This window comes from Ammodytes marinus (assembly GCF_949987685.1).
Source record: "Ammodytes marinus genome assembly, chromosome: 9".
Lineage (NCBI taxonomy): Eukaryota > Metazoa > Chordata > Actinopteri > Uranoscopiformes > Ammodytidae > Ammodytes > Ammodytes marinus.
In genome coordinates, this window is record NC_137213.1 from 20365480 (window position 1) to 20376913 (window position 11434).

The 11434-nt window shown below is 38.8% G+C and overlaps 1 long non-coding RNA gene across 1 annotated transcript; it reads right to left on the reverse strand.

Moving 5' to 3' along the window:
• Positions 1-6501: 6501 nt before the first annotated feature.
• Positions 6502-11190, reverse strand: LOC307255239. The gene is made up of 3 exons (XR_013845018.1): positions 11058-11190; positions 8581-9562; positions 6502-8008 (listed from the first exon to the last, which is right to left on the reverse strand). It is a non-coding gene; the product is annotated as an uncharacterized lncRNA (long non-coding RNA).
• Positions 11191-11434: the final 244 nt, after the last annotated feature.

Sequence of the window (11434 nt, forward strand, 5' to 3'; positions counted from 1 at the left end):
GGCTTTTTCAAAGTGTATTGAGGAAAAGCATTTAGTGTGTGGGAATTGTTTATCCTGGGGTGTAATTAACCAGCAAGTGCAGATACTATTACATTATTAGCAAGGGCACATGTTACAGAGACACAGTTCACTGGCAGGGAGATAGAACCATTTAATCAAACTTGGCCCCATTCTTTGTGAAAAAATACTTTCACACTTTCAGACACCCATCATTTTGAGCGACACAAACTATGACAAGTGACTGAACAGCCTTGATATAGTCTTGCCCTTTGGGAATCTGTGGCCTTATTACTGGCGTGGATTGAAATGACTCATTAATTATGTCACACATGCTTCCAAAAAAACTTGTTCACAGCCATGAGCTTTTTTTTTAATGGTTTTTCCTCATGTTTGCAAAAATGCTCAGGGAACATTTATCCGTCTAATTGCTAACGTGTCAGTGACGGATTGTGTGGCTGGTGCTGATAACGGAGGTCTCATATTGTTGCCAAAGAAGAAAAAAACTCTCCTTTCTTTGTGAAAACAGGATACTCTGTCATCGCACTTCTGATTGCCAGTGTTGCACCGAAAGCTGTGACCTGTCAGAATGTGTGACCTTAGAGGGTGCTGTTCTTATTGATTAACCCATTCTCTCATAGTGAAATATAGGCTATGTAAAAACGTTGGTCCATTGCACAAATCGTAGAAGTTTCTCAAAATTGGCACTGAAATGGTCAGATTGTTTTTTGTTTTTTTAAAGGTGAATAGCCAACCTAGTTACCCTTCACAGTGAAATGTGTAGGCTATACATTTCCCACTGCGCAATCATTTTAAATTGGAAGCAAACAATTTAATAATCTCTCAATTGCAGGGCTGTTTTTGTGAAACTATGTTTTCAGCTGTGGACCAACATACAGTAAGTATTAAAACATTTCACTGTGAGACTGGGTTGTTATATGTACGGAAGAGGATTAGGGCCACACGTGTAAAAAAAAATTAAGTTCTGACTTTATTCTCAGAATTCTGAGAAAAAAGTCAGAATTCTGACTTTAATCTCAGAATTCTGACTTTTTTCTCAGAATTCTGAGATTAAAGTCAGAATTCTGAGAAAAAAAGTCAGAATTCTGACTTTAATCTCAGAATTCTGACTTTAATCTCAGAATTCTGAGATTAAAGTCAGAATTCTGACATTAATCTCAGAATTCTGACTTTTTTCTCAGAATTCTGAGATTAAAGTCAGAATTCTGACTTTAATCTCAGAATTCTGACTTTAATCTCAGAATTCTGAGAAAAAAGTCAGAATTCTGACTTTAAAGTCAGAACTACGGGTACCTCTAAAGACAATCCTCTGTGGGAGAGACACTTTGCTTTATGCAGTAGGAGGAAACCACACGCAGAGTAGCCAGTAGCCTTAGCCTACTTGTGCTAAAATGGCTTCACTTTGCGACTTCTTGCGGGTTCGAGGGGTTCCAGAAGAAGCCATTTCGTTAATGGAAGACCAAAAGGTGAGTGAAACTGTAATATGTGTTGTTTTGGTGCCTGGAGTTGTATGTGTTAGCTAATATGGTCGGACGAGTGAACGAATACATCGCGCCAAAAAAAATTAACATATCGCCCAACCCTTTTAGCTAGAATAACTGCAAACGTACAGTGTGCATATCTTATAATGGGTCCATGGTAAATAAGGTGACGGTGTGCAGGTGAGCAGACTACAGGTTAGCAGGTTGGGCAGGCTAAGAGAACAATGTCTGCAGACTCTTGCTAAAATAGTAAATAACCAGTCGGGGCACTAGACGGCTGTTCTTATCTGCTAAGTTCTTCTTTGTGTAGGCAAGTAACTTCAATATTGCATTTGCATTGACTTAAACAACAATGGCACGGTCACGTTCATGTATGGACTATCCCCAGCATCCCCTTAGCTTCAGATGCTAGTACCGTCCACCAAGCAACCCGGACATTAACTTATAAGAAAACACAATCAGTCGCCGTATAGCCTACATATGTGGTGCTTCTGTACTGTTCTCACTTGCAAACACATTAAAGCTCTTTGAGAAAGGCTATCGATCTGTAGCGTTTGCGATCAAGCCGCTCATGTGCCGCTCATGTAACTATTTACAGTGTGCCGCTGCTGATTTCTTCTTTATGCAGTCTACTATAGCCACTCAGTCACTCACATTTCTCAACCACTACTGCCATCTATGGGCGGAAAATGGTATAGCACGAGTTATTTGAGGAGATCGCAGGTGACCTACTCAATTAGAACAATTGTGACAGAAATCCAATATAAATGGAACAAACTATACATAAAAATACTGTAATTGTGTTAATCTAAATACTTACAAAGGCATTTCCCTCCTAAAAGTCAATGAGTATGTCAGTGTTGTTTGATCCAAAAACAGAACAGTATTTGGATACTAAGTTAAGTTGTCTTGAAAATGATTTAGCCATTTAGCTCCATTCACCCCCATGTGATCGGGTCTGGCAGGTCAACCATGAGTTTCCTAATGGCTATTACTATGACAGTGTCTAGACTGAATTCAAATAAATAATATCAGGTTTGATTGCAGTATTGAGATACTCATAAGTGAGTGTGTGTATAGTCTTAAATTGAGAGGTCTATCACTCCCTAGCTTTTTAATGTTTTTCTAGCCAGAAGAGGGTGATCCAGTTATTGAAGAGCTATACAGAGTCAAGAAAATAAAAATTATAATTGTTGTTCCATTATTGTACTGACCTCTGCATTCAAAGCTTTTCTGCACATATAGATCACTATTTTCCCACTGACTTAACAGGCTTTACCATGACATTATATTTGCAATGTGCACTTTGGAGAAAATAATTGTCTTTTTTTTCTTTCTCCTCATGTGTAGATTGACAGCCAAGTCATATCACTGATGGATGATGCAACTCTGGCAAATTACATTCCCTCCTACGGAGACCGCATTGCCCTCTTCAATTTTTGCAAAAGTAAAAAGTCCCTCCCACAGCGTAAACATGGGCTTCTAGAAAAACTTCGTGAAAAAATGAAAGTCAAGAAGGAAAGCACCAATGAAGACACAACACATGCAGATAAAAGAACAACTTGGACAACTCGGACAAAGAAACTCAAAACAACTCGAAATGTAGAGATAGGATGGATTCACAGTGACAGAAACAAAGCCAAACAGGTGAGGGTAAAGCAGGGAGGTGGCACCAGAAAAGTTCAACTGGAAAATGATGCTGGATTAGAAGAAATCCTTCAAGCGGGAAAGAAACTTTACTTTCCTGATGGAATATCTCCTAAAGGATCTGAATCAGATTTTGAGTTTGAAGTGTGGGACTTTAAACAGAACCGTCTTACTAATGACACTTGCCTGTCCATTGGCACTATGTATGAAACAGTGAGGCTGACAATGTTACGCTTTTACATTGCAACAAAGCCAAAAGAACTTGAAGATGATGCGCGTGAGACATCAGAAGTGCTCCTTGTCTCAGCTCACAGTGGTTTTGAAAACCATTCAGCAGAAGTACAAGTGGAAGATGTCATTGGTGATTTTGATGGAGTCCATTCTGCTTTGGAAATGTCTGTTGTTTCTGAAATAACCTTTGGTCCCATTTATGGTGTTGAAGACGACACAGAGGACACGTTGATCTTTGAGGGTTTGACTATGCCTGCCAGTCCAACTCATCCAGAGGAAGTAATAACAATCGCCATACATCATGCTAACACTTTACATGACATGATAACAGCTTTCTCTGATGCAGAGATTTTGAACAAAACACTGAAAGTGACGCGCATTCTTCCAGACAACACAGAAGAAGCAGGCAGTGGATCTGGGGTACTGCGAGATGTTCTCAGCTGCTTCTGGCATGAATTCTACGATCGATGCTCACTCGGTGCAACAGTTAAAGTGCCCTTCATTCGCCATGATTTTCCTGCTGAAACATGGAAGGCAGTTGGCAGAATCCTTGTGAAAGGCTACCAAGACTGCCAATATTTGCCAAACAAACTTGCACTCCCCTTCCTTGAACAGGTGCTTTTCAACAATGTGTACAGTGATCTTAAAGAACATTTCCTGCAGTTTGTGAGCAACCAGGAACGAGAGGTTTTGATGGAAGCGATGACTGATTTTTCCGCAGTTGACTCTGATGATCTTGTGGAAGTTCTCAGCAGCTATGGCTGTAGAACAAAGATCACTGCTGATACTCTTCTTTTGATACTTTATGAAATAGCGCACAAAGAACTTATCCAAAAGCCTATGTTTGTTATTGACTGCTGGAGGGAGATCACCCGTCATCATCATCTCTCCCTCAGTCCAGAGGCACTGACAAAGTTGTTCTCTGACCTTCAACCAACTACCAAAAAGGTCTGTAAAATGCTCAAATTTGGTACTGATTTGACTACGACACAGAAGGAAGTGGGAAATCATCTGAAGAAATTCATCAGAGAGCTAGATGAAAGCAGACTTCAGAAATTTCTGCGATTCTGCACCGGATCTGATCTCGTACTAACAGACAGCATCCATGTGGAGTTTGTAGAAATGACAGAGTTCACAAGAAGACCAATTGGGCGCACATGTGGTAACCTTCTGCACATGGCTGACACCTATGAGAACTTCCCAGATTTCCGTTCAGAATTTAATGCAGTTCTGGAAAGCAATGTCTGGGTAATGGACATTGTTTAGATTCCCACAACCAGAACAACAACCATTCACTGTTAAAGACATGTTCACGTTTCTAAGGACAGAATGGCAAGTAAGAATAAACATTTAGGACCTGCATTAAGCACTTCAGTATGGCCCTTAATAGTTTGAGAGAACTAACTCCAGCTGTGCAAAAGAAAGCCCAGCTTCAGCTACAAAAGCTCTAATAACTCTGATTAGTTTCTAGATAATATCTGGTTTCATGTATTATGGCGTTGGATTCACATACTTCAACTAACTGGCATACTGTCGATCAGCAGTGCCCACCTGATCCAAGTTCTCCAGCTGCACAACACAAACTTTCTGGTTGGACGCAAATATATTTTGCAGCAGCAGCAAGAACTGTGGCAAGCTTCATCACTGCTGTGTGCAGGCAGTTATAGATTATAATGATAATGTATTTTTGCTACTTTTGTTATTTTTTTTGTTAGTAGCACAATGGTGAACGAACCAGGTTAAACATTTCTGTTAACCACCATTGCTTAAAAGAGAAGCCAGCCCTGCACCTGTCTATTGACAGAAACCTAATGTTGGACAAAAGCAAGCTCTTTGTTTGAGTTGGACAAATTAATTCGGACATTGTCACAAGCTAACAAAATATTCTGGTCGTTGTTTAAGACTGCATTTTTATTGACAAGTAATCTGTACAATAACCCATGACTTTGCATCAGTCACACTTGCAAACTGTCCCTCTATATGTATGCCATTACTGGGTTTATTTTTATTAAGGTCTTTAAAGTTTGGATATGTGATGACTGCCACAATATCACTTCCTAGTTAGTGAAAGCAAGTGTTTTATATACAGTAAATCCTGAAGCTATACTGATGTTTTCTCATATTGCCTTGATAAGTCTTGTTCATCTACCAAAATGATGATGCATCTTACAGTATCTTGTGACACCACAAATCTCAGTTGAATCTTAGAATAGTTATTCTGCAGCCATTCGTCGTGATCTCATGTTGACCGACTAAAAAATTATTTAAGCTATTTTTATTTTAGACACTATGATTGTTGTTGCACAGGCACTACACAATGCAGTCTGATAATTGTGTGTTCTTACATTACACACCTGTTAACCATTTTGATAATAGCAATACCAAAGTGCTATAATTGTTCATTCTTACTTGTTCTACAGTGTCATGTTCTCAGGTGTTTAGTTAAGTCTTAATTCACTACCATAGTACAAGAGTGTCCTTGTTGCTTAAAGTTTATGGAGGAAATGTTTGGTATTTTGTGATCCTACAGATCATAGTTGAATAGCCAATTTTACCTGAAGTGTTTGATATTTCATATTAAGTCACCGATGTGGAAGATATGTTGTGATAAAGAAAATAGCTAAGGCTACACATTTAACTTTTTCTTTTATTTACCATAAAAATGTAATCGCATGCTTCATATTCTGAATGGATTATGTAGAATGTTTCCTTCAGTAACTGCATTTAGCTCATGAGCTCTGTTTTAGCTGAGATATCCAGTAAAGCCACTTGTGAAAATGTTAAATGCTCCTTTCAACATCCCAATGTTAGTTTAAAAAGCGTTCTTTATTGACCAGCCTATGTTGTCATGAGATTTTACCATGTTTCTATTGGTAATACTTAAAACATGTTTTATTTTTTAATATGAAGTTGTAATTTTAATAAAATATTACCTTTTTCACCACATTTGTATTCAGGGTCTTCGGTTGAATGTTGATCTAATGTTGATCAAGCTCCCTATCCATATGGGTAAAAATTGATGGGTAAAAATAAGGTTTAAAATACAGCTGTTTGAGAATGTTACAAAGCATTTTATTGATAATCATAGTGGATACAAATTTAAGAAAAATATTAGTCAGCTAGCATGAAAAACAGTGAAAGAAGTGTGTGGACAATTTAAACAATTGAAATGCACAATGCATTAAATGAAACCAGAATAGGGCTCTGAAATTACCAATATCAAGTGACTCATTTAAAAGGTACAGTGAATCATTTCGCCAGTAGCAGGTTACAACTAGCCACCATTAAACAGCTTGAAAAGTACGTGGAAAGAACAGATCTTATTAAATATCAAACCTGTAATGGTTCTACTGAATGTCTATTAATAAATGCATCATTTTAATTTTGACCACTTTTAGCAAAGTGGACAAACATGGACATGAAGAGTGTCAAACATTTATGAGGAATACATGGAATATCAAGCCCTGCAATTAATATTCATATTCAATTGTTTGGTTGGGACAAGGTAAGTATACAAAGTTCAGGCCACCTCAACTATATTCAACATAGGTTACATTGTACAGATTACTGTTAAATCAAAAATACAGTGTTAAAAGGTCTGCCAGCATTGTGCCAATGTTCTACTTAGTTCAGATCTTAGTAGAAAAAATGTCCGAATGAATTAGTCCAACTGCATTAGGTTTCTGTCAATAGACAGGTGGAGGGCTGGCTTCTCTTTTGGGAAATGGTGGTTAATGCACATATTTAACCTGGTTGGTTCACCATTGTGCTACTAATAAAAATGACTAAAGTAGCAAAAATACATTATCATTATAATCTATAACTGCCTGCACACAGCAGTGATGAAGCTTGCCACAGTTCTTGCTGCTGCTGAAACCTAAGCCTTTAACTTTCTTAGCAGCATTAATAGGCCTTCAAATGACATGAACAAAAAATCTTTGTGTCCAACCAGAAAGTTTGTGTTGTGCAGCTGAAGAACTTGGATCTGATGGAGACAGATTTGGCACTGCTAATAGACAGTATGCAAGTTATGTCAGTGCCTCTGGACTGAGGGAGAGATGATGATGATGATGGGTGATCTCCCTCCAGCAGTCAATAACGAACACCGGCTTTTGGATACGTTCTTTCTGCGCTAATTCATTAAGTATGTAGGAAGATTCTCAGCTTTGATTCTCTTTCTACAGCCTTAGCTGCTGAGAACTTGCCGTCACTCAAAATGCATCAATCTGGAACAGTTGTCTAACTTAACATTCTTGAGTTAGCTGCAGCACAGCAATACTTGTCCATATAGTGGATTTCATTGATCAAATATTTCCCTGTAGTTCCTCTCTTAACATGATGTATAGATCAGCTGCAGCTAGTGGATCTGCTGGAGCATCCCATCCTTTCTCTTCCATTAGTAGACAACATAGTTCAAAAACAGTTTGATCGCAAGGAAACTGGCCTTTGGGAGTACACTCTTCCAAACACAAAGTAACCTCCTCCATGGCAATCGGTTTGAGTCTATCCTCAGCACTGTGTAACTCTGGGAACGAGTACATCACCACTGGCCGACCCGAACCCACGTCATTACTTGATCTTGGTCTGATTTTGTGTGAATTCCATGTGCGGACAACTTCATCCAGTTCATCCTGCAAAGAAAGAAGCACAGTAAATACCCACTAAAAAACTTTTAAATAGGAGGTGTTGGACTACTGCTGCCTCTCTAAATTGAGGCCTAGGTTGCTGCGTTGTCATTGCATGCCCCCATCAGCTAAGTAAATATTTAAGATATACTGTATACCACTCATTTTTGTAAACATCAACAATAATCAATGTAAAACTTAAAGCACGGAATGACCAGTTAAAGGAATTTATAATCTCAAGTATAACGCATTGCAAAAGTTATTATAATGCATTATAAAACCATTTTAATATATTACAACTATGAAATGAAGAATACACTATTATCCTTGCAAAAACCATGTCAGTGAGTGACCAGCAATGAATTATGAGGAATTATGATACTCGGCCTTATAAGTCATTGAAAAATGCTTTATAATGTGGTGTTATGATCACTATTATAAAGCATTGAATATGTGTGAGTGCTTATAAATGTAATTATACAGTGATATATGCAGGTTATAACTCATAAGTATGTTAATAATGCTTTTCATACTACTTTTATTACAGATTAATTTCATGAGGCAAGGAAAGATATTACCTGAACAAGATTAAGGAAACAGAATTGGATAAGGTTTTTGTCCAAAAAGTCTCCTGTGAAGTGCCCATCATCCTGGAAAGTTTTAAAAAGGTTCATCCAAAATTGCGCACTCTGTTTGCGGAGGGTACCCCACCATGCCTCAATGCGCTGGTTTGCTGTGCTTCTTCCGTAAAGGAAGCTTCTCTCCCCTGCAAAACTGTCAGGGTGGTTTCTCCGCAAAAACATCTGCATCTCTTCGACACAGCCATTTTCCGTGCCCCTGTCTGCACGCAGCCTCTCTGGACATCCTCCTATGCTTGAAACTGTCTTGATGAAGTAACTTGCAACCACTTTAGGATCATTATTTGTGGTATAGGCCTCCATCCATAACACATATCGGCTAAAACCGTCTATACAGCCATGGATGCAAATGCCATAGGGCTTTAACTTATCATAGACGTCCATGTGCCAAAGTGCATTTGGCCCTCTGCAGCTGTATTGTCGTCTTCTCAAGCGTCGTGCTCGCCTTAATTCGACACCTTGTGGATCAACCAACTTGATAATGCGTCTTATGGTATCTTGGGAAACGACAAATCCCCGTTGAACTGCGCGAAGATGTAGCCAACGGTACCCCTGCATCTGTCCATTGGTCAAAATCTCATTTTGGACAAAAGCCAGCACTTGGTCCAAGTCAGTCTGGTTCTTCCTTCTGAACAGACCAAGTCTTTTACAAATTCTTTTTAAAGTTCTGATACTAAGTACTATATGATTGCTATGTGCTAAAATCGCAAGTATTTCCTTGTTACTGAAAGAAAGTCTGAAGTAGAGTTTAATTAGCTCATCCAATTCTGGCATTGCAGGCAGTGTTGGGAGCAGTTAAACTGCTGTAATTCTTCGAATCATGTTGCGAGGAGCCTTTTGCAAAAATAGAAGGTGGAAATGTGTTCTGCAGTCTTCAGTCTGCCAGGAGTGCATCATCCATTAGTTCGATGATGTTGTCAAACTGCACGAGGAGAAAAAATAAAAAAAAGACAATTATTTTCTCCAAAGTGCACATTGCAAATATAATGTCATGGTAAAGCCTGTTAAGTCAGTGGGAAAATAGTGATCTATATGTGCAGAAAAGCTTTGAATGCAGAGGTCAGTACAATAATGGAACAACAATTATAATTTTTATTTTCTTGACTCTGTATAGCTCTTCAATAACTGGATCACCCTCTTCTGGCTAGAAAAACATTAAAAAGCTAGGGAGTGATAGACCTCTCAATTTAAGACTATACACACACTCACTTATGAGTATCTCAATACTGCAATCAAACCTGATATTATTTATTTGAATTCAGTCTAGACACTGTCATAGTAATAGCCATTAGGAAACTCATGGTTGACCTGCCAGACCCGATCACATGGGGGTGAATGGAGCTAAATGGCTAAATCATTTTAAAGACAACTTTAACCTAGTATCCAAACACTGTTCTGTTTTTGGATCAAACAACACTGACATACTCATTGACTTTTAGGAGGGAAATGCCTTTGTAATTATTTAGATTAACACAATTACAGTATTTTTTTATGTATAGTTTGTTCCAATTATATTGGATTTCTGTCACTATTGTTCTAATTGAGTAGGTCACCTGCGATCTCCTCAAATAACTCGTGCTATACCATTTTCCGCCCATAGATGGCAGTAGTGGTTGAGAAATGTGAGTGACTGAGTGGCTATAGTAGACTGCATAAAGAAGAAATCAGCAGCGGCACACTGTAAATAGTTACATGAGCGGCACATGAGCGGCTTGATCGCAAACGCTACAGATCGATAGCCTTTCTCAAAGAGCTTTAATGTGTTTGCAAGTGAGAACAGTACAGAAGCACCACATATGTAGGCTATACGGCGACTGATTGTGTTTTCTTATAAGTTAATGTCCGGGTTGCTTGGCTGACGGGAATAGCATCTGAAGCTAAGGGAAGGCAGGTGGGGATGGTCAGTAAATAGGCTACATGAACGTGACCGTGCCATTGTTGTTTTATTCTGTATGCAAATGTATTAGCCTATTATTATTACTTGACTACACAAAGAAGAAATTAGCCGATTAGATTGCACCAGTGCAAACGCTACAGATCATTAATGCCATATGTTCGCAGGTGGGAAATGCAAGAGTAAAATAAATGCATCATGACCCTCAGACAGCAAAGCAGGATAATATTCCTGTCGTGGCGAGGTTAATATGATTATGAATCCCTGCGGTAAACACATGCCCGAGAGGGGGAATATCATGGACAACAGTCAGCCGTACGAACTGCGTCTAGTCGCCTGACTGGCTATTTACTATTTTAGCAAGAGTCTCCAGGCATTGTTTTCTTAGCCAGCTGCTCAACCTGCTAACCGGTAGCCTGCTCAACCTGCACATGCTATCTTATATTCATTCACTCGTCCGACCATATTAGCTAACACATACAACTCCAGGCACCAAAACAACACATATTACAGTTTCACTCACCTTTTGGTCTTCCATTGACGAAATGGCTTCTTCTGGAACCCCTCGAACCCGCAAGAAGTCGCAAAGTGAAGCCATTTTAGCACAAGTAGGCTAAGGCTACTGGCTACTCTGCGTGTGGTTTCCTCCTACTGCATAAAGCAAAGTGTCTCTCCCACGGAGGATTGTCCTTAGAGGTACCCGTAGTTCTGACTTTAAAGTCAGAATTCTGACTTTTTTCTCAGAATTCTGAGATTAAAGTCAGAATTCTGAGATTAATGTCAGAATTCTGACTTTAATCTCAGAATTCTGACTTTAATCTCAGAATTCTGAGAAAAAAGTCAGAATTCTGAGATTAATGTCAGAATTCTGACTTTTTTTCTCAGAATTCTGAGATTAAA